Source organism: Rhinoderma darwinii, chromosome 5 (assembly GCF_050947455.1).
Source record: "Rhinoderma darwinii isolate aRhiDar2 chromosome 5, aRhiDar2.hap1, whole genome shotgun sequence".
NCBI classification, from domain to species: Eukaryota; Metazoa; Chordata; class Amphibia; order Anura; family Rhinodermatidae; genus Rhinoderma; species Rhinoderma darwinii.
The window spans coordinates 211504606-211530683 of NC_134691.1; positions in this window are offsets into that span (position 1 = coordinate 211504606).

Below are 26078 nucleotides of genomic sequence, written 5' to 3' on the forward strand. Positions count from 1 at the left end.
CGGAAGCTGAACGCCTCCAAACATCTGCCCATTGATTTCAATGATAAAATTGGCATTTCATTACGACGGGGCGTTTTTTACACGACGTTTGTAAAAACGTTGCGTAAAGATTGTCCCGTAAAAAAAAGTGCGTGTCACTTCTTGAGCCGTTTTTGGAGCCATTTTTCATTGCCTAATAGAAAAACAGCTACAAAAATGGCCGTAAAAAAACGCATCAAAAAAGGCTTGATGCATAAAAAACGCCTGAAAATCAGAGGCTGTTTTCCCTTGAAAACAGCTCCGTATTTTACAGCCGTTTTTTGTTAAGCATGTGAACATATCCTTATTGTGGAAAAATCTACTATTTCCTTGGTTTCTTCAACTGTGGATATAGTCTGGATCTTCTCCTCCGGTCACCTCCGGTACATGACTACCCAATATTGTCCTGAGCCACCACTGAAACTGTACAGGATCTGTATAGAAAATATCACCTTTACTGGATCTAGATTTATGGAGGGGTCATAAGAATAAGGAACAGTAGAAAGTTTTCCTGGAATTCTGTGGATGTGATATTTATATTTATCTTTCTTCTTTTATTTCTACAATAGTTGGAAACAGAATATAATATCCTGCCGTCCAGCGTTCAGGTATTTATCTTCATATTCCACAGTGTTATAATATATGAGACTTCCCTTCCATAGAGACACAGGAATAGTCCTTATGCCTGGGAAATCTGGAGGAACAGATGCTGCAGGATAAGTCCATATATTTACCTGGGTGACACCTGGCATTATAGATGATATTTTCTATAGGTTTTATATCCTCTATAGTATCAATAATTCTCACTGGAGTTGTATTCTTCTATTATAGACCTGGAAGATACAGGAAGGTATCCAGACAGCCAAGACTGGACAATATAATGTAAGTTTATAGAATGAGAAAGACTGAATTTATTATGTTTCACATCAGACATCCTCACTAGTGACCACAGCAAAGATCTGTTCATGGATGAATACATTATCAGGAGAAATATCGATATAATTCTATATATGTGATGTCCTATGTTATATCTCTTATAGTAAAGAACGTGAAGAGAAAGAGAGAAATGAGGAAAAACAGAGAATGGAAACACCAAAGACTGAGGAGATGATTGTGTAAGTGGAGAGATATAATGAGATGACTATATACAGACATTATAGATTATACATGGTTATAATAAGGGCATGTTAAGACATGGATTTGGGGAAAGGGGGGTCATTTCACTTGTTATCGGAGAACAGGTATAGGAGGGGGCAGCAGTATCCTGCATGTCATCACTATGTAGATATGAGATATGAAATACATATGGATGAATTATATTCTTATATCACGGGAAAGATTGCTATTGAGACCTGCCTGTGGTAGGTCTCAATAGCAAGGCACTGATTTTGACATAGACTGCAATACTGTGATATTGCAGTCTATGGCATAAGCAATCTAATGATCGCAGGTACAACCCCCGAGGGGGGCTAAATAAAAGTTAAAAAAATGTAAAACATATAAAAATTAAAATTACCCCCAGTTCCCTAGATCACATATAAAAATAAATATAATAAACATAAACACATTAGGCGTAACTATAAAAATATTTATCCAATACGGAGAACTTCCAAGGGAGAAAAAAGTTCAGATTGCCAAATCGCCCCTTTTTTTCCCACTTCAATTCCCTGAAAAAAATTAATAAAAAGTGATGGGAATGCCCGACATTCCCCAAAATGGTATTAATAAAAACTACATCTTTCCGCGTACAAAAAGACGCCTTACTCAGCTCTCTATACAGAAATATAAAAAGGTTACGGGGTCACAATATGGCGATGCAAACAATTTGTAATTACTTTCAAACTCTTACATTTTTTTAAAGGTACTAAAACATAACAAAAACTATATAAATTTGGTATCACCGTGATCGTACTGACCCGCAGGCAGAGTAAAGATAACATGTCATTTTCACTGTACAGTGAACACCGTAAAAACTAAACCCATAACAAAATGGAGGAACTGCTGTTTTTTTTCCAATTCCACCCCATTCTGAATTTTTTTCCAGTTTCCCAGTACATCACACAAAATATTAAATAGTACCCTTAGAAAGTACAACTTGTACCGTAAAAATTAAGCCCTCACATGGCTGTGTCAACGAAAAAAACTTTTGAATGCGGGGAGGAAAAAAAGAAAAGAATAAAAACAAAAATTAGTCTGGTCCTGAAAGGGTTAAAGCCTAGGTTCTTAAGCTATAGTATTTGTACCCCATGGGGTGCATACAATGTCTCGAGAGGGTACACTGTGCTTATGTTGTGCTTTAATAGGCCGCATAGTATATGATGATAGCCTTGGGGCTTCCTTGATGTAGTGTGTTTAAGTCCGGGGCTACTGGTCTTAGGAACATTGAGAAACACTGCAGCAAGGGGAATGTTGGGACATGTATTTAGGACCCCAGTTATATACATGTAAAGTGTGCCGGCTATGAGAAGTGCTACCTTACAGGAGATATTATACCTACACTAACTATCAAACATTATTTCTATAAGCATTTAATAATCCAGCAATTTTTAGATTCTAACAAAGGGGCTGCTATGGCGCAAACAAAGCATGGCAGAATCAGGATAAGGCCTTATTCACATGAACGTATATTACGTCCGTGATATGCGCGTGAAAATCACAGGCTATGGGGACGTTCAGACTGTCAGTGATTTTCACGCAGCGTGTGTCCGCTGCGTAAAACTCACGACATGTCCTATACTTGTCCGTGTTTCGCGCAGCACGAACCCATTGAAGTCAATGGGTGCGTGCAAATCGCGCACGGCACACGGAAGCACTTCCAGGTGACGCGCGTGATTCGCGCTACAGTTGTTAAAGAAGTGAAGGGAAACATAAAAGCCCCTCCTTCTTTACTGTTTCGTAACATAAAAACAGAGTGTTATAATGATGCCGGCTGCGCAAAAATCACGCAGCCACGCACCATATACAGATGCCACACTGAACTTTTGCGAGCAAAACTCACACGCTCGTGTGAATCCGGCCTAACTGTTATACAAAGGGCAGGGGGCGAGCAGGCTGCTTAGATGCCATAGTCAATAGCGACCATGGCAACTAAGGTGTTTGACAAAGGGAGGGAGCTCCATCTGCCAAATAAGGCCCCAGGTCTGCCATCAGTAACTACCAGAGGCATGTCTTAAAGGGAACCTGTCACCAGCATTTCACCTATTGAACTTTACTTATCCCTCACTGGCCGCTGCTATCAAAAGTTCATTGCCTTTATCCCCTCTCCTAAACTCCTCCTCCTCCGACTGTAAATAACTGTCTGCAAACATTTTGCGCCTTTTATGGTAATAATAAGGTGTTCCTTTGTGCGCACACACCAGAAGAGGACATCAATGCACAAGTGTGGGATTTTGTGTGCTGGGGGAAGGCGAGGAGCTGTCAATCAAAAGTAAGGAGGCGGGGTAAACTCGGAAAGACTTGAGGAATGAAGATATGACTCTTTTCAAATGAAGATTTGACTCTTTTCAAACCAAGATATGATTCTTTAAAAGTTTTATGCTCATTAGCATACGGTGTGGGAACACTAAAAAACTGAACACTAAAGCTACAGACCCGACTAAGAAGACAATTATAGGTTGTATAGAAATGATTTTTCACCCACTTCTCCCAGGTATTGCTGGTTTAATAGGTGAAATGCTGGTGACAGGTTCCCTTTAAGTTTCCTATCAGTATTATTATCCTATTATGCCTCGATTTACGCCTGAAAATAGGGCTACAATACGTCGGCAAACATCTGCCCATTCATTTGAATGGGTTTGCTGGCGTACTGTGCAGACGACCTGTCATTTACGCATCGCCGTTTGACAGCTGTCAAACGACGACGCGTAAATTGACTGCCTCGGCAAAGAAGTGCAGGGCACTTCTTTGCAACGTAATTTGAGCCGTACTTCATTGAACTCAATGAAGTACAGCTCAAAATTTACGGCTGTCAAAGACGCGCAAAATGCGAGGAGGAGGAATTACGGCTGAAACGAGGCAGCTGTTTTCTCCTGAAAACAGTCTGTCATTTCAGCCGTAAAAGCCTCTCATCGTGTGCACATACCCTTACAGGAAATAAATCATTGGAATACTAAGTATACAAGCGATCAAATAATAGATGCTTCAAGTCCCATAGTGGGACCAAAAAAAAAAAAGTATAATACATTTTAATAAAAATGTAAAAGTACCACCACCAAAAAAAATAGAATTATTTTTTTATTAAAAACTATTAGATTTCTTTAAGAATAAGTCATTGTAAAAATAAAAAAAAAGTACATATTAGGTACCGCCACAATCGTAAGAGCCCGTAGAACAAACATAACTTATACGTTATACTGTTACGGCGCATGGCGTACAAAAAGGTGCAAATTTCATTAGCGAAATCGCTGCTTTTTTTTGTTCCCCACCTCAAAAAAAATTATAAATGTTATTCAATTGCTATATGTACCCCAAAATGGTACCAATAAACCACAAAAACAAGCCCCCATACGGCTACAGTGATGAAAAAATAAAAAAAAGTTATGGAATTCGGAATGTGTCGACACGAAAATGACTTTTCTAACTAAAGCATGTTTTATTGTGCACAAGTACTAAAATGCAAAAAAGACTATACAAAGTTGGTATCGATGCATTCATACCGACCTGTAGAATAAAGGTAACATGTTATTTTTACTGCACGGAAAACAGCGAAAAAAACACCCCACAAAAATCAATAGCAGAAATGTTGTTTTTTTTTGCATTGCCTTCCGAAAAAAAGAATGAATGAAAGCTAAATCCATTAATTGTATGAACCCCAAAATAGTGCCATATATATATATATATATATTATATATATATATAATCTGTACTGATTAGTATAGCCGGCTGTGTTATCCTGTACAGCCATTAAAAGGCATCCACGTCTAAACCTATTGACCCCAAGGGGAAGGGATGGGGAAGTACTTGAAGATACAACCAAAGAATCTGTGCATAAATGTACATGTATTGATTATGAGTTGCTATGTTAAATTTTTTATTTTTCTGAAATACATGAGATGTATAATGTATGCTGTATTTTCAATAAAAACTTGTTTGATTTAAAAAAAAAAAAACCTATTGACCCTATACTAGAAGGACAGGTCTCATGGAAACACATGGGGAGCTTACAGTATATATTTAACACTTTTTCCCACAAACACAATATAAGCATAACCTTACACAAGCCGTGATTTACAAGCAGACACCTGCAGATAAATACAGACCCATATTCTCTTAGGTTATGTGCACACCAGAACTGTCTTTTACGTCTGAAAAGACAGACTTTTCAGGAGAAAACAGCTGCGTCGTTTCAGACGTAAAAGCTCCTCCTCGTATTATGCGAGGGGTCTTTGACGCCCGTAATCTTGAGCTGCTCTTCATTGACTTCAATGAAGAACGGCTCAAATTACGTTGCAAAGAAGTGTCCTGCACTTCTTTGCCGAGGCAGTCAATTTACGCGTTGTCAAACGACGACGCGTAAATTACTGGTCGTCGGCACAGTACGTCGGCAAACCCATTCAAATGAATGGGCAGATGTTTGCCGACATATTGTAGCCGTATTTTCAGATGTAAAACGAGGCATAATACGCCTCGTTTACGCCTGAAAATAGGTCGTGTGAACCCAGCCTTATGAGTGATGGATAATGCCCTATAGACTGACACTGAAATGTCCGTAACTTATTCACCAAGTCTTTATTATTTTTATTTTACAGAAGACCAAAGAAGATGAGGTGAGTAATCGCAGGATGGGAACATTTCTTCCTGGAATTCCTCCTATTTACCAGTCCACAGATACAGGGACAGTGAGGGTCAGGAATGGGGGGTGAAGGAGTAAAGTGACTGATCTCTACTTTATTATTATACAGTAAAGACATCCTGATAACACCCCCCCCCCCACCCATGTTATATAGTCAGTCTATACATACAATGTCATCTAAAGACTGATATTCACAGTATAATGACCGGGGCTCAGCTGTGGGATCGGTTACTTTGTCTATTTAACCCAAACCTCTTGTTAGTGAAGGGAATAGATCACTGAGTCACATACGTCACTTGGTACTTGGTTGTAGAGCCCTGAAGACCCCAGGAACTCATGTAACAGCAGTGTGATCCCAGGATCATGTGGAGAAATATGGACGGTACCACGGGATTTGTGTTGTTGATATCAGAGTTTAGCATATACATATGGTAATCCTATTATTAGTAATACTATATAAACCTTTACACTGACCCTCTGGCAACTCCTCAGCTCATTCTATTATTATCTTTTATCCAGAGAACAGAAATGGTGGATTCCAGCATGCCTGAGGAGAGAGAAGAAGAAGAGGGAGCCTGAGTAATCTAAGAACATTCTTTTATTTGTTTATTAAGACAAAATAATTTTTTCTTAACAATCTCCTAATATTACATTATTAACTGCAGGGAGTGATCATTATTACCCCTTATTATCACACAGTGAGTGGTGGGTCCGGTACGAGGAGTAGGAAGAGTAGGTGGCAACCTAGGGTACCATAAGGGGGTTGGAAGATTTATATATCACTGTATATATTATATATAAGCAGTAAGAGCCAGGAGGTGAGCAGCAGGAGCCATACAAGTGTGTGATGGGATGAAGGAAATGAGGAGTATATTACAAATATGAATTCTGGAGATTGAGGATGAGGAGGGCTGGGGGCATTAAAAAATTATTACACATTTGGAAGCTATCATGTCGAACTTCAAGGACTAAGGGTTAGGGGCTGCACCAAGAGAGCTTGTACCACCCCTGGTGAGTAGTCAGGACATTCACACTATTACCCAGGGTCTGGATGATGGAGGTAACACAAGCACCTGTCTAGTTGTGAGCAGCGTGGCTCTGCTTTATTCTCACAGAGGTGTTTTTTTTCTTCCCGGGTGGCTGTTAGCCACTCATCGGAAAAAAAGTAAGATGTCCTTTCTTACCGCGGACCGCGGTTCCGCCTCTGACCTCCCATTGAAATCAACAGGAGGCAGAGAAAACCTCCGGCGCTTATTTCTGAGTGTTTTTTGCTGCCTTTATTGCCTGCGGTCATTGCATTAGCTTCAAAGGCCGAGGGCGAAAAACGCAGGTCAAAATCGGCCTCAGAATTCTTGAAGGAATTCTGAGGCAGATATTTTCTACCTGCAAAAAAAAAACTCAGGGTTAACAGGGCCTTACATTTCTCTTATAAGCTTCTGTCAGCATTTCCTAATAGTCTCAATATATATTGAAGTCCCTCAGGTATATACATGGATGTGTTCTGGATTCTCACTGTCATATTTACTCTGTCACTTACAGGTTTTGGAAGATCATGGACATGGATGGCCTTGAGTATGTATATCATTATCATGTACAGTATAATGAGTGGAGACATTTTATGGCCTCTGGCAGGGGGACTGTTCCTCCTATAGAGTTGGAGCTGGCAGCAGGAGTCATTCTGCTACTCAGACTATATGAAGTAACTGAGGAAAATTAAATTCCCTTATATATTTCTCTTCTATGTGTCCCCATTATTTTTCCTATATAGAACGGAGCAAGTTGTTTTGTATAATATAGTTTGGAGGGCCTCTTTGTGTGACATCTAATACCCCAGGCATCTAAAATCCAAGATTCTTGGCACTGTCCACATATCTGTCCTGATAGAAATGATCAATCATAGATTACTTCTACCTGACAGATTCTCCAGGGATTACCTCAGACTATAGAGATCAGCATAGGAAGAGATAATTACATGCAGGAAGCTGCTGATTGGCTGCTCACATCTAAGGTCCTGTCCATGGAGGAGCGATCAGTGGAAGACCAGGAGGAGATAAGTGTCTTATACTCCCAGAAGGCAACCCCTGCTCTGTAGCCTAACAAGTAGTGGAATAATGGAGCCTATGTGCCAGACATTATACAAGCCACACTATAGTATTATATATAACTGACATTCTGTTCAGATTTATTTATATTTTATAAGAAAAAGACACAAAAGAAAATTAAAATCTTCTATATAATATTTTACTTATTTGTCTACTCTATTTCTTTAACAGATTTAGAACCAATGTCCTTCGTGCAAGGCCGGCATTCAGGTATTTATCAAGAATCATCCATATTTGTCTTCTATACAAAGTGCTGCAGGAATAGTCCTGGTGATGTGTTATAGATGATGTATTCTGTACATTTATGTATCAATGATTGTAACTGGAACTTCATTTTCTTCTATAGACCAGACAAGTATAAGGAAAAGATCTCCAGACTCCCAGAACTGGACACCATACTGTGAGTTTATAGAATGAGCAGGAGCCACTTTGTTCACAACCACAGAACATTCTGCAGCTTTTTCTAGTCACAATACAGAGCAGAATATAGTTCTACACCCCAATACAATTCTTACCATCTCCAGGAAACTTAGAAATAAGGAGAGGAAACCAGTCACATAGAATATAATATGATATATAATATGTGTCCTGTACTGGGAGCAGCAACCTCTTTTACTTTATAGTCTACAGGAAAAGACTGGGCCTAATGGGTAATCCGGCCCTGAGATCAGCACAGTTGTCCTGAGGATGTAGATTGGATTCCCCCATTACAGGCCTCTTGTGTCCATATTATTCGCAGTGTAAATCCCCACAAGTATCTTAGATGAGTTTATTAATGATAAATTTCAGAACGTCCCCACTAGTGACGACAACAAAGATCTGTTCATGGATGAATTCAGCGTTCGGAGAAATATCGATCTAATTCTACATGTTATGTTCTATGTTATATCTCTAATAGTGAAGATGAAGAGGAAGGAGAGGAGAATGGAGAGGTCATGCAATTGGAGAGATATAATGAGAGGATTATATACAGAAATGATAGATTATACATTATAGATATGTGAGTGTACAGGTGATGAGGGATATACAGGATGGCCGCACATATACCCGGCTGCAGAGGGAACAGCTTCTGGTGGTGCCAGTCATGCAGAAATGCAGATAAAAGTGTCATACTGTAACCAAAGTATACCACTATGAAATGATCATACACCATAAAATACACAAATAAAATAAATATCTTAAACGGGTTGTCCGGCCACGGGGTGTTTTTCATACTGATGACCTATCCACAGTATGGGTCATCAGTATATGGTCGGTGATCGATGGGGGTCTGACACCCAGAACCCGCGCATCGATCAGCTGCTCCGCCAGCCCGAATGTCCTTCCTGGAAGCAAGTGGCTCCAGTCACAGTATAGTGCTGTAGCAGTGAATAGGAGCAGAGCTGCAGTTCTGCGGCACGGTCGCTATGTAGTGTATGGAGCCATCTGCTTCCGGCACTGAACACTGCATAACAAGCGGTGCCCGGAGGCAGCCAGAACAGCTGATCGGCAGGGGTCCCGGCAGTCGGACACCGAGCGATCAGCTGCTGATGGCCTGTCCTGAGGATAGGCCATCAATTTTTAGGGACTGGAAAACCCCTTTAATAATCTTCTGTTCACCACATAGTTGAGACAAATAAAAAAAATACAAAAAAGGAATACGTTTACTTTTTACTGTTTCATTTAGTCCCTTAACCGCTTAGTCACCAGCCTATATTAGGCTACATTCACACGAGAGTATCAGATTCACGCTCGTGAAAAACGCGCGTGAATCTGGTCCGTGTGTGTTGCCTTATACATCAGTGTGCTTTGCGAGAGGCATGCGTTTTTCACGCACTCGCAAAGCACATCTTTTTTTTTTTTCAATTAAATTGATGCGCAAATCACGCACAGCACAATGATGTGCATGCATCTGCTGTGCGTAATTTTCACGCACCCATTGACTTCAATGGGCGAGTAGGTGCGTGAAAAACGCACCAATATAGGACATGCAGTGAGTTCACGCAACGGACACGCTGCGTGAAAACTCCTGCATGTGTGAATGGCCCCATTGAAATCAATGAGCCCCGAATGACCAAGCTATTTTTTTACGTTTTTCCATCGTCTCATTCAAACAGCTATAACTTTTTTCTTTTTACGTCAACATAGCTGTATACGGACTTGTTTTTTGCGGGACAAGTTGTATTTTTTAATAGCACCATTTTGGGGTACATATAATTTATTGATTAACTTTTATTAACTACTTTTGGGGGGGGAATGGAAAAAAAACAGCAATTTTGCCACACTTTGGTCGTATAAATAACACAATATCTTTATTCTGCGTGTCGTTACAAAACCAAATTTATATAGTTTTCTTATGTTTTACTACTTTTACACTATTTTTTTTCAAAATTATTTGTTTCTGTGTTGCCATATTTTAAGAGACATAACTTTTTTTATTTTTTTGCCGATGCAGCTGTATGAGGGCTTTTTTTTTTTTTTGCGGGACGACTTGTAGTTTTTATTGGTACCATTTTGGAGTACATGCGTCTTTTTGATCACTTTTTATCAAATTGTTTTGAGGGCAGGATGAACAGAAAACAGCAATTCTGGCATTGTTTTTTATTTTATTTTTTACGGCGTTCACTGTTTGGGTTAAATAATGTAATCAATTTATAGTTTGGGTCGTAACGGACGCGGCGATACCAAATGTGTAACTTTTGTACTTCTTTTTGTTTTTTCATAATAAATCATTTTGTAAGGGGAAAAAGTGGGTTTTTAATTTTTAAAGCGTAGCTAAACTTTCACAAAAATATATATATTTAAACTGCTATTATGGCCCTCTATGTGACTTCATTACTCCTAGCAATTTTTTTCACTTCAAAGTACCTTTTTTGCAGCTTTTTTCCTTGTGAAACCGTCCACATCTATTTTCTCACACGTCCAGATTCTGGCAGTTGCTAGGGGCGTGTCTTACTGTGTGTGATGTCTGCCAGTACTGTATGCAATACTCAATCTGCCCATAGTTCCCATCATGCACCTAAACAGGTCTGGCCCACCCCCCTCCCTGTCCCCTCTTCCCCCTGTCCACAGTACTGTAGCCGGCAGTACCAGAGCGCAGGGAGGGGAATGACAGCTCTGTTACTGTCCGGACTATAGTGTGTGTGTGAGAGGCGCTTCTGTTACTGAAGCGCCTCTCACACATAGATACACAGGACAGTAACAGAGCTGTCATTCCATTCCCTGCGCTCTGGTACTGCCAGTTATAATACAGTGCACAGGGGGAAGAGGGGGCGCCTCACACATACCATACACCAGACAGTTAGGGTATGTGCACACGAGAACTGTCTTTTACGTCTGAAAAGACAGACTGTTTTCAGGAGAAAGCAGCTGCGTCGATCCAGACGTAAATGGTCCTCCTCGCATTATGCGAGGCGTCTGTGACGCTCGTAAATCTTGAGCTGTTCTTCATTCACTTCAATGAAGAACGGCTCAAATTACGTTGCAAAGAAATGCCCTGCACTTCTTTGCCGAGGCAGTCATTCTACGCGTTGTCGTTTGACAGCTGTCAAACGACGACGCGTAAATGACAGGTCATCTGCACAGTACGTCGGCAAACCCATTCAAATGAATGGGCAGATGTTTGCCAACGTATTGTAGCCCTATTTTCAGACGTAAAACGAGGCATAATACGCCTCGTTTATGTCTGAAAATAGGTCGTGTGAACCCAGCCTAACAGAGCTGTCATTCCGCTCCCTGCGCTCTGGTACTGCCAGTTATAATACAGTGCACAGGGGGAAGAGGGGGCGCCTCACACATACCACACACCGGACAGTAACAGAGCTGTCATTCCCCTCCCTGCGCTCTGCTACTGTCCGGACTATAGTGTGTGTGAGAGGCGCTTCTGCTACTAAAGCGCCTCTCACACACACTATAGTCCGGACAGTAATAGAGCTGTCATTCTCCTCCCTGACGGTTATAGTACAGTTCAGTAGCAGAAGCGCCTCTCACATACACTATAGTCCGGACAGCAGCAGAGCTCATCACAGTCTCTTCCCTGTGCTTTGCTGCTGCAGATTACACTATAGAGAACTGTGTAGTGTATAGAGGCCGAGAGACCTTCCTGACGTCACGATGGGGGCGTGCACATCTGACGTCAGGATGGGGCACCACCCACCCGTACTTATAGGCAGCAGAATTCGTGCACCGATATATTCAAACGGTGTACGGATTTCTGCTAGCAACAGGGGAAATACAAGAAATAAAATGTGGTAGAAAAGTGTCAGAGTGGCCGTTTAAAACACATATAACACAAAAAGGAGCCCAAATTCATTAATAAAGTATATTACAAAATATATTTATATTACACATGCTGCTAGAAAATAAAAAGTTGATCGAACGTTTAGTTACGCTTGAAACTTTTAAAAAAAAAATGTTTAGAATACCACTAGGGGACTTAACTATGTGATTATTTGATGGCTTTAATAATACAGTGCAATTTTTGACCGTCTTAAAAAGGCGTAATTGGCAGTCATTAAAGGGATTGTCCGGGCTGCTTGTAAACACTGCGGCATGGCTTAGCACATACATGGCGCCCCCATCCTTTTCTGTGTAATATACAAATAGCATTTTGCCTACTGTACATTGTCATGTGGCTGCTTCATTCACTAGATATGGAGCTATATGTCTACAGCACCAGATCTATCACTATTAGTAGCCACATGACAAGATCACGGGGCTACTGTATGGATCTAAACAATGTACAGGAGTGGGGGGCATATACAAACCAACACACGGGCACAATGGTTACAAGCGGCCAACCAGGGGAAACGTTATACATAATAAAGGGGGCAGAATTATAAAGTTATTTCATCTCCTGTGACATGCCTGAATTGTTTAGGCAAATCCAAATTTATCCATACAATACAAACAGAAAATACACGACATATGCTCTAACATACACATACATATACTGTACATACACATATATACTGTACATACACACACACATATATATATACTGTACACACATACTGTACATACACATATACTGTACACACATATATACTGTACATACACATATAAACTGTACATACACATATATACTGTACATACATATACTGTATATACACACATATATACTGTACATACACACATATATACTGTACGTAGACACACATACTGTACAACCATATACAGTACACACATATACTGTACATACACATATAAACTGTACATACACATATATACTGTACAAACATATACTGTATATACACACATATATACTGTACATAGACACACATACTGTACAAACATACAGTACACACATATACTGTACATACATATACGGTACACACATATATACTGTACATACACATATATAGTGTACATACACACACATATATATACTGTGCAAACATACTGTACCCACATATACACTGTACAAACATATACTGTACATACACACACATATATATACTGTACAAGCATATACTGTACACACATACTGTACATACACATATACTGTACATACATATACTGTACACACATACTGTACATACAGACATGTATACTGTACATACACATATAAACTGTACATACACATATATACTGTACAAACATATACTGCATATACACACATATATACTGTACATACACACATACTGTACAAACATATACTGTACAAACATACTGTACACACATATATACTGTACATACACATATATATTGTACATACACACACACACACACACACACACACACACACACACACACACATATACACGGTACAAACATATACTGTACATACACATACATATATACTGTACACACATACTGTACACACATACATATACTTACATAGTTACATAGTTACATAGTTAGTACGGCTGAAAAAAGACATGTCCATCAAGTTCAACCAAGGGACGGGAAAAGGGAAGGAAAAATTTCTACACATAGGATCTAATACTTTTTTGTTCTAGGAAATTATCTAACCCTTTTTTAAAGCCATCTACTGTCCCTGCTGTGACCAGCTCCTGCGGTAGGCTATTCCATAGATTCACAGTTCTCACGGTAAAGAAGCCTTGTCGCCTCTGCAGGTTGAACCTATTTTTCTCCAGACGCAGGGAGTGCCCCCTTGTTTTTTTAGGGGGTTTTACAAGGAACAGGATTTCACCATATTTTTTGTATGTGCCATTACTATATTTATATAAGTTAATCATGTCCCCCCTTAGTCGTCTTTTTTCAAGGCTAAATAGGTTTCATTCTTTCAATCTTTCCTCATAACTTAGATTCTCCATGCCCCTTATTAGCTTTGTTGCTCTTCTTTGTATTTTTTCCAACTCCAGGGCATCCTTTCTATGAACTGGAGCCCAGAACTGAACTGCATATTCTAGATGAGGCCTCACTAATGCTTTGTAAAGTGGCAATATTACATCCCTGTCCCGTGAGTCCATACCTCTTTTAATACACGACAATATCCTGCTGGCCTTTGAAGCAGCTGATTGACACTGCATGCTGTTATTGAGTTTATGATTTACAAGAACACCCAGATCCTTCTCAACAAGTGAATCCGCCAGTGTAGCTCCCCCTAGGACATATGATGCATGCAGGTTGTTGGTACCCAGATGCATAACTTTACATTTATCTACATTAAACTTCATCTGCCAAGTGGACGCCCAAACACTTAGTTTGTTTAAATCTGCCTGCAATTCATGAACATCTTCCATAGACTGAACTATATTACATAGCTTGGTGTCATCTGCAAAAATAGAAATAGTGCTATTAATCCCATCTTCTATATCATTAATAAATAAGTTGAATAATAGTGGTCCCAGCAGAGAACCCTGGGGTACACCACTTATAACTGGGGACCATTCAGAGTAGGAATCATTGACCACAACTCTCTGGATACGGTCCTTGAGCCAATTCTCAATCCAATTACAAACTATATTTTCTAAACCTATAGTCCTTAATTTACCCATTAGGCGTCTATGGGGGACAGTGTCAAATGCCTTTGCAAAGTCCAAAAACACTAAATCCACAGCGGCCCCTCTGTCTAGACTTCTGCTCACCTCTTCATAAAAACAGATTAGGTTAGTTTGACAACTTCTGTCCTTAGTAAAACCGTGCTGGCTGTCACTTATAATGCTATTTATTGTCACATAATCCTGTATATAGTCCCTCAATAGCCCCTCAAACATTTTCCCCACGATGAATGTTAAGCTTACTGTACAAACATATACGCTGTACAGACATACTGTACATACACACACATATATATACTCTACGCACAGACTGTACATACACATATATATATATATATATATATATATATATACTGTACACACAGACTGTACAAACAGATATACTGTACAAACATAGACTGTACAAACACATATACTGTACAAACACACACATATAAATATATATACTGTACATACACATATTTGCTGTACATACACACACTTATATACATCCTGCATTCACCTACAAACCTTGGGGCCAGGGACTTCATTGATGCTCCTGGGAGGCATCCCCTGAATGCTCCTGATGGCTCCCAGCAGTTTTATGTCCATAAGGAGGTGGGGAGGGGGAGTTCCTGGGTGTGTTGGTCTTCTTGTCACCCAGGACTCAGATAGAGGAGAGTTAGGTAGTGAAGACTGTGCTGAGGAGACAGGGTGGCAGGAGTCAGTTAGCAGAGGGAAGGAAAGATAATCTGCTATATTGTTTACAGGGCTGTGTAGTCCGTGCTAGGAAAGTGGCAGCGCCCCCTTGAGGTAGGGAGCTCCACTCTTAGGGTATGTTCACACGTGCACGTCCGTTACAGCTGAAATTACGGAGCTGTTTTCAGGAGAAAACAGCTCCTGAATTTCAGACGTAATGGCAAGTGCAGGCGTTTTTCTCAGCGTCCATTACGGACGTAATTGGAGCTGTTTTTCTATGGAGCCAATGAAAAACGGCTCCAATTACGTCCCAAGAAGTGAAATGCACTTCTTTGACGCGGGCGTCTTTTTTACGCGCCGTCTTTTGACAGCTGCGGCGACGACGCTTTGGAGCCGTATTTTCGGACGTAATTCGAGGCTAAAACACCTGAATTACGTCCGTAAATAGGGTGTGTGGACCCAGCCTTAATGTCAGCCCTGTATGGATGGATCTGTCAGTACAGTTCTGTTGCTCAGCAGTGTCAAGTTCTGACTGTGAGGGTATGTTCACACAACCTATTTTCAGACGTAATTCGGGCGTTTTACACCCCGAATTACGTCTGAAAAATCAGCTCCAATACGTCGGCAAACATCTGCCCATTACTTTCAATGAGTTTGCCGATGTACTGTGTCGACGACCTGTCGTTTTACGCATCGCTGTCAAAAGACGGCGCGTAAAATTACAGCCTCGTCAAAAGAAGTGCAGGACACTTCTTGGGACGTAATTGGAGCTGTTTTTCATTGACTCCAATGAAGAACAGCTCCAAATTACGTCGGTAAAAGACGCCCCGCAAAACGCGAGTACATGCAATTACATCTGAAATTCAGGAGCTGTTTTCTATACGCATTAACTCATTTTGGTGCTGATGTCAATTTCAGTGAAGGAAACCATGGAGCCGGCAGTGACCGCTTAATGCTCTGGATTTTGATCTATTTAGTATATGTGTATGGCATACAGTGGCAGACGTTGCACGGGGAATGGCCATGGGGAAACTCCTGCAGTCACTGTCCATGAACAGGGCTGGAGCCTTCTACTAGCGCTCTGCCCAGGGACTCTGGCGCTGTTCCTGATGTCCATATACGTAAAGTGACGTCCGAAGATTTGCAAAGCCTGAGTACACTGCCGGAGAGTCAGCAACACTCTGACCAGGGATTCCGGCCCTGGAGAATCCCCTGACGTCACTTTACATATATAGACAGTGATGTCAGGAGCTTTCCCAGGGGCATAGTCCATGGGTAGAGCACTTGTGATGATCTCCCTGGGAACTCCGGAATAGCAAAGTCTACTACGTTATTCCATCCTTCAAAAATAAGGTCTACCGACGTCTACCAGCCCGACGTAGGCTAAGGCACTGTTCACGCTGAGTTTTTTCACTGCGGTTTTTGCCATGGAAACCGCGGCAAAAAACTACCGAAATTGACTCCCATTGATTTCAATGGGAGGTGGAGGCGTTTTTTTTTACCGCGAGCAAAAAAAACACTTGCAGTAAATAGAAGCGACATGCCCTATCTTGAGGAGTTTTCCGCCTCAAAAACCCCATTGAAATCATTGGGAGGCGAAAATAGACGCATTTTTTTACGCGTTTTTTGGACGCGTTTTTCGGCAAAAAACGCTCGCAGTTATTCCATCTTTCTGTTGAAGAGATAGCTAAAAAAAAAAAAGCCTTGAAAAAATGCGGCAAAAAAACACTTAAACTGGAGCTGATTTTTTCAGGCAGAATTTTCTGCCTTCAAAAAACTCAGTGTGAACATACCCTAAAAGGACATAATTGAGCCCTGTGAATTATCGTCTACGTTGTTTATCGTGTACGTTAGGAGATTTCCTAACATACATGATAAACTTAGGGCAATAACATGATGTGAAGGAGCCTTAAGGGAGGGGGAAGCGCTTGTGAGGATGTAAGGAGAACTAATGCTCCGTTCTTACGTTGCCATTAAAGTTTAATGTGTTTTTCAACAGCAAAGATCGGAGGCTTTCCCTTTGATTTCTTACGCAGATGTGCCACAAGCGTGTAGCAGATCCGCACGAGAATAAGGCCCTGTTCACACAGAGTTTTTTGCCGCATTTTTGCAGCGGAAACTGCGTTGGAAACTACGGCAAAAAACTGCCGAAATCACCTCCTATTGATTTCAACGGGAGGCGAAGGCGTTTTTTCCCGCGAGCGGAAAAAACGCTCGCAAGAAAAAGAAGCGACATGCCCTTTCTTCGGGGCATTTCCGTCTCTGACCTCCCATTGACATCAATGGGAGGCAAAGAAAGCCTGAAGGAATTTCGAGGCATATTTTTCTGCCTGCTAAAAACTGTGTGAACAAGGCCCAAGTCCCATTGTCATTCAAAGCTGCTCATCCTCGGCTTTTCCATGTAATATAAGTGGCATGCTACTTATTGCTGTGGTGGATTTCTTTTCATGGTGCGGACAAAAATACACGTGGAAAAGTTTTCGCAGCATGTGAACTGGGTTGCGGAAACCTCATTTCCCCAATGAATTCAATGGGGAAGTAAAACCCGCAACAAATAGCAGATGTTCCTTTTTTTTGCCGTTGAAAAGCAGCAATTTCGCCGGAAAAACGCAACTCAGAAAAAAAATCGTATATTTATCCAGAATTCTGTGTTTCTTCATCCAGGCCGGCCTCCTGGGATGACGTTTTGTCCCATGTGACCGCTGCACCCAATCACAGGCTGCAGTGGTCACATTGAATGAAACATCATCCCAGGAAACATCAACCCTCTGCAGGATGTCAGAGGGTAAGTATGGGTTTTTGGTTCTTTTCACTTCTGCTTCCTGTAGCGGACATTCAAGCTGAAAAACTGCACCACAATTTGGTGCGATTTTTCGGCCAGAATTCCCTGCGGCGCACAGGCCGGAATACGCTGTGTGTTTTTACGCAGCATATCCGCCCTGTGCAGGGGCGGACATACCGCATGTGCAGCCGGTGCAGCTGCACAAGGGCCCCGCGTGGGAAGGGGGCCCGTTCCTCTGCTGGCCGACTCAGTTCTCAGCTGCGCGATGCTGAGGACTGAGACAGAGGCCCGTGGACCACTGGCGTAGCTATAGGGGTCGCAGCGGTCGCAATTGCGACCGGGCCCCGAAGCCAGGGGGGCCCACGGCCCCCCGCACCACATCAATAAAAAGTTACTATAGTAACTCGGGCCGCGGGCCCCTGTTACTATAGTAACATACTTTACTTACCTTCCTGGTTCCGGATCGCAGCGGAGGTCCTGACGTCAGGCGCTGTGCGCAGCACATGACGTCACAGCGCTATGCGCCGCGCACAGCATCGAGACGACAGAACTCCCGCCGCGGCCGAAGAGGAAGGTAAGATAGCCCTGACTGGCGGGGTCCGACTCCTGGGACCCGCCAATCAGCTGTTTTGAAGGGGCCGCAGCACTCGTACGAGAGCTGCTCCCCTTCATTCCTGTCACTTCATTCCGGTCACACTGTGAATCGGTTTCGGCGATTCACAGTGTGGGCGAGTAGTGAAATGAAGGGGAAGCAGCTCTCGTACGAGTGCTGCGGCCCCTTCAAAACAGCTGATTTGCGGGTCCCGGGCGACACATCAGCTATTGATGGCCTATCCTGAGGATAGGCCATCAATGTTTAGGGACTGCACAACCCCTAAGCCTACGATGTAGCAGGCTTAGGGGGCCCATGAGACAGGATCACAGATTGTGTGATGCTGTCTGCTGGGCCCTGTATCTAAGCCAATCACATGGTAGGCTTAGATACATGGCCCATGCGTGATCCTGTCTGCTGGGCCCTGTATCTAAGCCTACCACACTGTAGGTTTAGATACAGGGCCCCAGCACACAGTAATCTTATACTGTATAAGATTACTGTCTGCTGGACCCTGTATCTAAGCCTACCTTGTGGTAGGCTTAGATACAGGGTCCCACAGACAGTATCACACATGGGCCCTGTATCTAAGCCTTAGGGTATGTGCACAGACACTAATTACGTCCGTAAGTGACGGATGTATTTCGGCCGCAAGTACCGGACCGAACACACTGCAGGGAGCCGGGCTCCTAGCGTCGTACTTATGTACGACGCTAGGAGTCCCTGCCTCGCTGTGGGACAACTGTCCTGTACTGTAATCATGTTTTCAGTACCGGACAGTTGTCCGGCAGCGAGGCAGGGACTCCTAGCGTCGTACATAACTATGATGCTAGGAGCCCGGCTCCCTGCAGTGTGTTCGGTCCGGTACTTGCGGCCGAAATACGTCCGTCAATTCCGGACGTAATTAGTGTGTGTGCACATACCCTAACACATGTGTTACTAATCATTTTTTGTGTGTTTTCTTACAGGTTCGGTCGTTGGACTACGGCGGATTCCAGGACTACTTCGATGACAGCTTTTTTTTTTATTAATAAAATGGTTAATGAGGGTTGTGTTTTTTTTTTTTATTTCAATAAAATATTTTTTCTATGTCTTTGTGTTTTTTTTTAAACTATATTACTACCGCCTTAGTAATGGCCGCCGGCTGATTGACAGCATCCATTGCTAAGGCAGGGCTTAGTGTTAGCCGGTGCAGAGGCTAACACTAACCCCCTTTATTACCCCGGTACCCACCGCCACCAGGGGTGCTGGGAAGAGCCGGGTACGATCCAGTACCTGACCATCTGTAGTGATGGTCGGCCACTGGGGTGGCCGCAGGCTGGTATTATCAGGAGGGGAAAGGCCAGATACAGTGGCCCTTCCTACCCTGGTGATGCTAGGCTGCTGCTGCTTTATTGTATCTGGCTGGTTATGAAAATGGGGGGGACGCCACGTCATTTAAAAAATAATTGGAAAGAACGATGTCGGGTCCCCCCCAATTTTCATAACCAGCCAGATACAACACAGCAGCAGCAGGCAGCATTACAAGGGTGGGAAGGGCCACTGTTTTTGGCCTTCCCCAGCCTAATACTACCAGCCTGCGGCCACCCCGGTGCCTGCCCGTCACTACAGCTGGTCGGGTACTGGTTTGTACCCGGCTCTTCCCAGTACCCCTGGTGGCGGTGGGTACCGGGGTAATAATGGGGGTTAGTGTAGACTCTGCACCGGCTAACATTAAGCCTCGCCTTAGTAATGGAGGTTGTCAATCAGCCAGCGGCCATTACTAAGGCGGTGATAATAAAGTTTAAAAAGATACAAGCACATAGAAATTTTTTTTATTGAAATAAAAACACAACCCTCATTAACCATTTTATTGAGAATAAAAAAAACGCCGTCATTGAAGTCCTCGTATCCGAAGTCCAACAACCGAACCTGTAAAAAAAACACAAACACACAAAAATAATCAGTAACACATAAAGAAGCAAAATTATTATTCTTACCTTTCCTGGGTCCAGCGCTGGAGCCGCAATGTCAGCGAGCTGGGCCCTGTATCTAATCCTATCATGTGTGATACAGTCTGCTGAGCTGTGTATCTAATCCAATCATGTATGATACTGTGCTGGGCCCTATATCTAATCCGATCATGTGTGATACTGTCTGCTGAGCCACTGTATCTAATCCTATCATGTGTGATACTGTCTGCTGAGCCACTGTATCTAATCCTATAATGTGTGGTACTGTCTGCTGAGCCACTGTATCTAATCCTATCATGTGTGATACTGTCTGCTGAGCCACTGTATCTAATCCTATCATGTGTGGTACTGTCTGCTGAGCCACTGTATCTAATCCTATCATGTGTGGTACTGTCTGCTGAGCCACTGTATCTAATCCTATCATGTGTGATACTGTCTGCTGGGCCACTGTATCTAATCCTATCATGTGTGATACTGTCTGCTGAGCTGTGTATCTAATCCTATCATGTGTGATACTGCCTTCTGAGCCACTGTATCTAATCCTATCATGTGTGATACTGTCTGCTCAACCACTGTATCTAATCCTATCCATAGTTTATAGGGTCGTAGTGCTATAGATATGCTATGCTGTCTCCTATACACACACTTTTTTTTGGGGCGGACACATATGTATTGGGGCTATTTCCCGGACATTTTAAGCCCTGAGGGTATGTTCACACGGCAGCGTCTGTTACGGCTGAAATTACTGTGCTGTTTTCAGGAGAAAACAGCACCGTAATTTCAGCCGTAATGGCATGTGCAGGCGTCTTTTGCTGCGTCCACTACGGAAGTAATTGAAGCTGGTTTTCCATGGAGTCCATGGAAAACGGCTCCATTTACATCTGAAGAAGTGACAGGCAGTTTTTTACGCGCCGCCTTTCGACAGCGGCGCGTAAAAAAAAATGACCATCGGCACAGAACATCGTAAGACCCATTCAAATGAATGGGCAGATGTTTTCCGACGCTTTTGAGCCGCATTTTCGGATGTAATTCAATGCTAAAACGCCCAAATTACGTCCGTAAATAGTGTGTGTGTGAACCCAGCCTTAGTGACGCCCCGGCTGCTAGTGCTGCATTGTTGGGTCACTTAGGAGACCCAGCGATGCAGCTGAAAGCGGACCGTCGGCCATGAGAAGTTTGCGGGGTGGGGGGGGGGGGCCCTGGCACATTATCTGCACAGGGGCCTTTTGCAGTCTGTGTCCGCCACTGGCCCTGTGTGAACATACCTTTAGCCTGACCTGACGCAGAAGCGATTTCCTTTGACCACTAGGTGTGCCATAAATATTATGGAACAGGACAATTCTTATGTCCTGACCACTGCGGGGCCTCGTGGTGGTTCACCGATTTTCTTTGTGCACATTGTATTATTACGATTGTACACTACGCTGTACAGGATAGTTTCTGTTTGGGTTTACTATTCGGTGCCTGCTATGCAATTCTGCTTTTGTTTACTAGGAGGCGCTAGTGTGCAGAAACTGTTTCTATATTCACATTTGGTTCATTTCTTCTGTTCTAAATGAAAGCCATGAGGCTATTCTAGATCTGTTGTATGACGGATCCCAAAAGGCACCCGACAGACCCTATTGACTTATAATGGGATTTGTCGGGCATTCTTGCAGTCAAACCTAACGGAACTACCGACGTAAGCCCTCATAGCTTCCAACGGCAATGTGATTGAAGCCTTTTTAAGCCATAGGTATTCTGTGTGCCGCCATACAGTCTCACAACACATGGCTCAGCCATATGCATTATCTCCAGCGGTTACTCTGGCCCTGAGATATCACAATTCTACTTAATATACTTGTGTCCATATTAATCACCACAAGGATCTGAGATAAGTTTTCAAAGGATAAAGTTTCACATCAGACACCCTCACTAGTGACAACAATAAAGATCTGTTCATAGATCAAATTCTTTATCAGGAGAAATATTGATATAATACTACATATGTGATGTTCTGTATTATATCTCTAATAGTGAAGAGAGTGAAGAGGGGGAACAGGAGGCTGAAGAAAATATAAAGAAAGAAGAAACATCAAAGGAGGAAGAGATTGTGTAAGTGAAGAGCTATAATGAGATGATTATATACCCAGGGTCAGTGGCGTAGCTATAGGGGTCGCAGTGGTCGCAGTTAAGACCGGGCCCCTAAGCCCCCGTTGTTTCCTAACTAAATCTTCTGTGCCGTGAAGCCGGCACTTCCTGGTTACGGTCACATGGTACACTTAGTGTACCATGTGACCGTGTTGTCATGTGACACGTCTTCCAGACAGAGCAGAAGAGTCGGTGCGGAGGACTCCAGGTAAGCTGCAGTGTAATGTAATGTATTGTGTTGTGATGCCTTGTAATGTATTGTGTTGTATTGTGTTGTTTGCGGTGGAGAGGGAGGGTGTTAAATCACAGCCCCCCCTCCTCCACCGCAAACTGCACAATACAACACAATACAGTATAGTACACATGACTATGAGAGCGGGGCTGCGGCTGTGTAATACAGTCACTGCCCCGCTCCTGAGTCCTGACAAGTGCGCGCCGTCAGGATGATCCGATGCGGCCGGCGCTGCACTAATGATCTGCGGCACTGAAGACAGAACATGGTGGGCGCGCTACAAAACACCCCCATGTTCTGTCTTCGGTGCCTGCACCGCCACTCATTAGTGCAGCGCCGGCCGCATCTCCTCATGCTGACCGCGCCTGCACTTCCTGTCAGGAGCGGGGCAATGGCTGTATTACACAGCCGCAGCTCCGCTCTATAACGGCGGAGATCAGAGAAACCTCTTATCTCCGCCGCTATTCTCTTTTCTCTTGAATGCTGCAATCAAAGCTGACTGCAGCATTCAGGGGAAAATGAGAAGGGGGGATGCCCGTGGATCGCATCACAGGGAATTCCCTGTGACGCGATTGAGGGACATACCATATATGGGCAGACAGCCTAGTGTCCATTGAAGGACCCCAGGGCTGTCCTACCATATTTCCTGTTGTTAGGGCATACTGAGGTATGTCCTAACAACTGCCTGTGTACTATACATACACAGGCTAATGTACTGGCATATAGATATAGGCCAGTACATTGAAGTTTAAAAATAAAGTAAAAACAAAGTAACGTTAAATAAAAAAAATACACATACACCTTTTTTACAATAAACATTAAAATAAGTCTCAATACATAAAACATACACATAATCGGTATTGGCGCGGCCGTAATAACCTGCACAACAATTTTTTTGCATCATTTGTGTAAAAAAATAAAATAAAAATTGCCCCATTCACACGACCGTGCCCGACTGCCACCTGCATTTTCGGGCCGTGCTCCCATACAAAGTATGGGATCACGGCCCGCAAAATGCAAAAGAACGGACATGTTCCATAATTTTCGGAACATTTCTACGGCACGGACACCCATCCGTATCGCTATGGAAATGTGTCCGCGCTCAATGAAAGTGAATGGGTCCATTTTTGCGGACCGCAATTGCGGTCCGCAAAAATGGAGGTTATTTACGGTCGTGTGCATGGGGCCTAATTGTGAGGCGCAAGGTGCGATGATGAATTTAATCTCCATGTGCCTCACATTAATAGTAATTAACCCCATCATGTACCTTACATATTAACCCATTATGACTGAGATGGGGTTAATTACTATTAATGTGAGGCACATTCAAAATTCATCACACCTCGTGCCTCACATTAGAAAACGAAAGAACTTTTTTTTTTTTTGTTACTGTTGGCAAAGTAAACGAAGTATCGGTATCGAAGTCCAAATTTTGGTATCGTGACATCCCTACACTGTGGGTCGCGTCCCCCTGGGGGTTCGTGAGTCACTCACCGAGGTCCCGGTTCCAATCAATGCTGGAGCAAGGAGCTGACATCTCCTTGATCCAGCATTCACTGTGCCCTGAGCGGCTCGACGCAGGCAGGCGGGATGTAGCGACATCATCGCGCCTGCCTGCGCTGAGTCACTCATAGCACACACCGGAGGAGGCGAAGGAATGGGGATAGGTAAGTAATTATGCTATTTTTATATTATGCACATATGGGGGCATTATACTGTATGGGGAGCTGATATTGCGGGGGGGGGGGGGGAATTATACTGTATGTGGGGCTGTTATGGGGGGCATTATATGTTATGGGGCATTATACTGTGTGGGGGCAGCTATGGGAGCATTATACTGTGTGGGGGCATTATACTATGGGGGCTGTTGGGCAAGGCGTCTGGGCATAGGCGCGCGCAGGAGTCTGATGATGATGGAGGTGTTGGGGAGGGGTAGGGGGGCCCAAGCTGAATTCTTGCACCCGGGCCCATGAGCCTTTAACTACGCCCCTTTAGAGAAAATGGAAGACACTAGTAGTTGGCAGGTGTATAATTCGAGTACAAAAAAATGTGTTGTGCTGGAGGCACATAGGCACCCAATTTCCCAACTGGGGTCCTTCAATATACTTTAGCTACGCCCCTGCCCAGGGTGGTCACATATGGATCATGGGACTCTTACTGCACATCTTGACCCCCAGGATTCAGTCAGATAGTCCTGGATTCCCAGCACTGTCCCAGAATACTATATATCAGTCCTGATAGAAGAGATCAATCATAGATCGCTTCTACTTAACATAATTCTCCATTGCTAATCATATAGAATCAGATGAGAAATTATTGGGGATCTGATTATATATAAATTCTTGTCTTTTTCTTTTCTGAAATTTTAGAAGACCAAGAAGTTGGTTTAGAAGATGGATGCAGAACATGTGAGTAATATTAGAACATTAAATCTTTCTGGTTCAGTATTCTTCTTCTGCTGATATTCATTATACATTATTACCTCTTGTAAATCACACATGGGTAGACATGTGTCACAATCTGTGGGTATGTGGACCCACTGGGCCATACCGCCATAGCGGGATAGCAGCTGGCCAACAGAGTGCCAAGTCAATATATAAATAGTCCAAGCACAAGGGTACCTGTAGTGATTCAGACAGTAGCAACGGCTAGGCACATATGGGACATTGACAGCAGACACCAGATGTGGTGTAACACAGCACTCGGAACCGGTGGCACAATACGACTTCAACAGGTTTAAGGCACAGGAACAAATAGCACAGGATACAGGGTACAGGAGGCATTGCACGGGAAACAACGGGAACAGGATAACACTAAGGGACCATTTGCAAGACTAACATAGGAAAACACAACAACG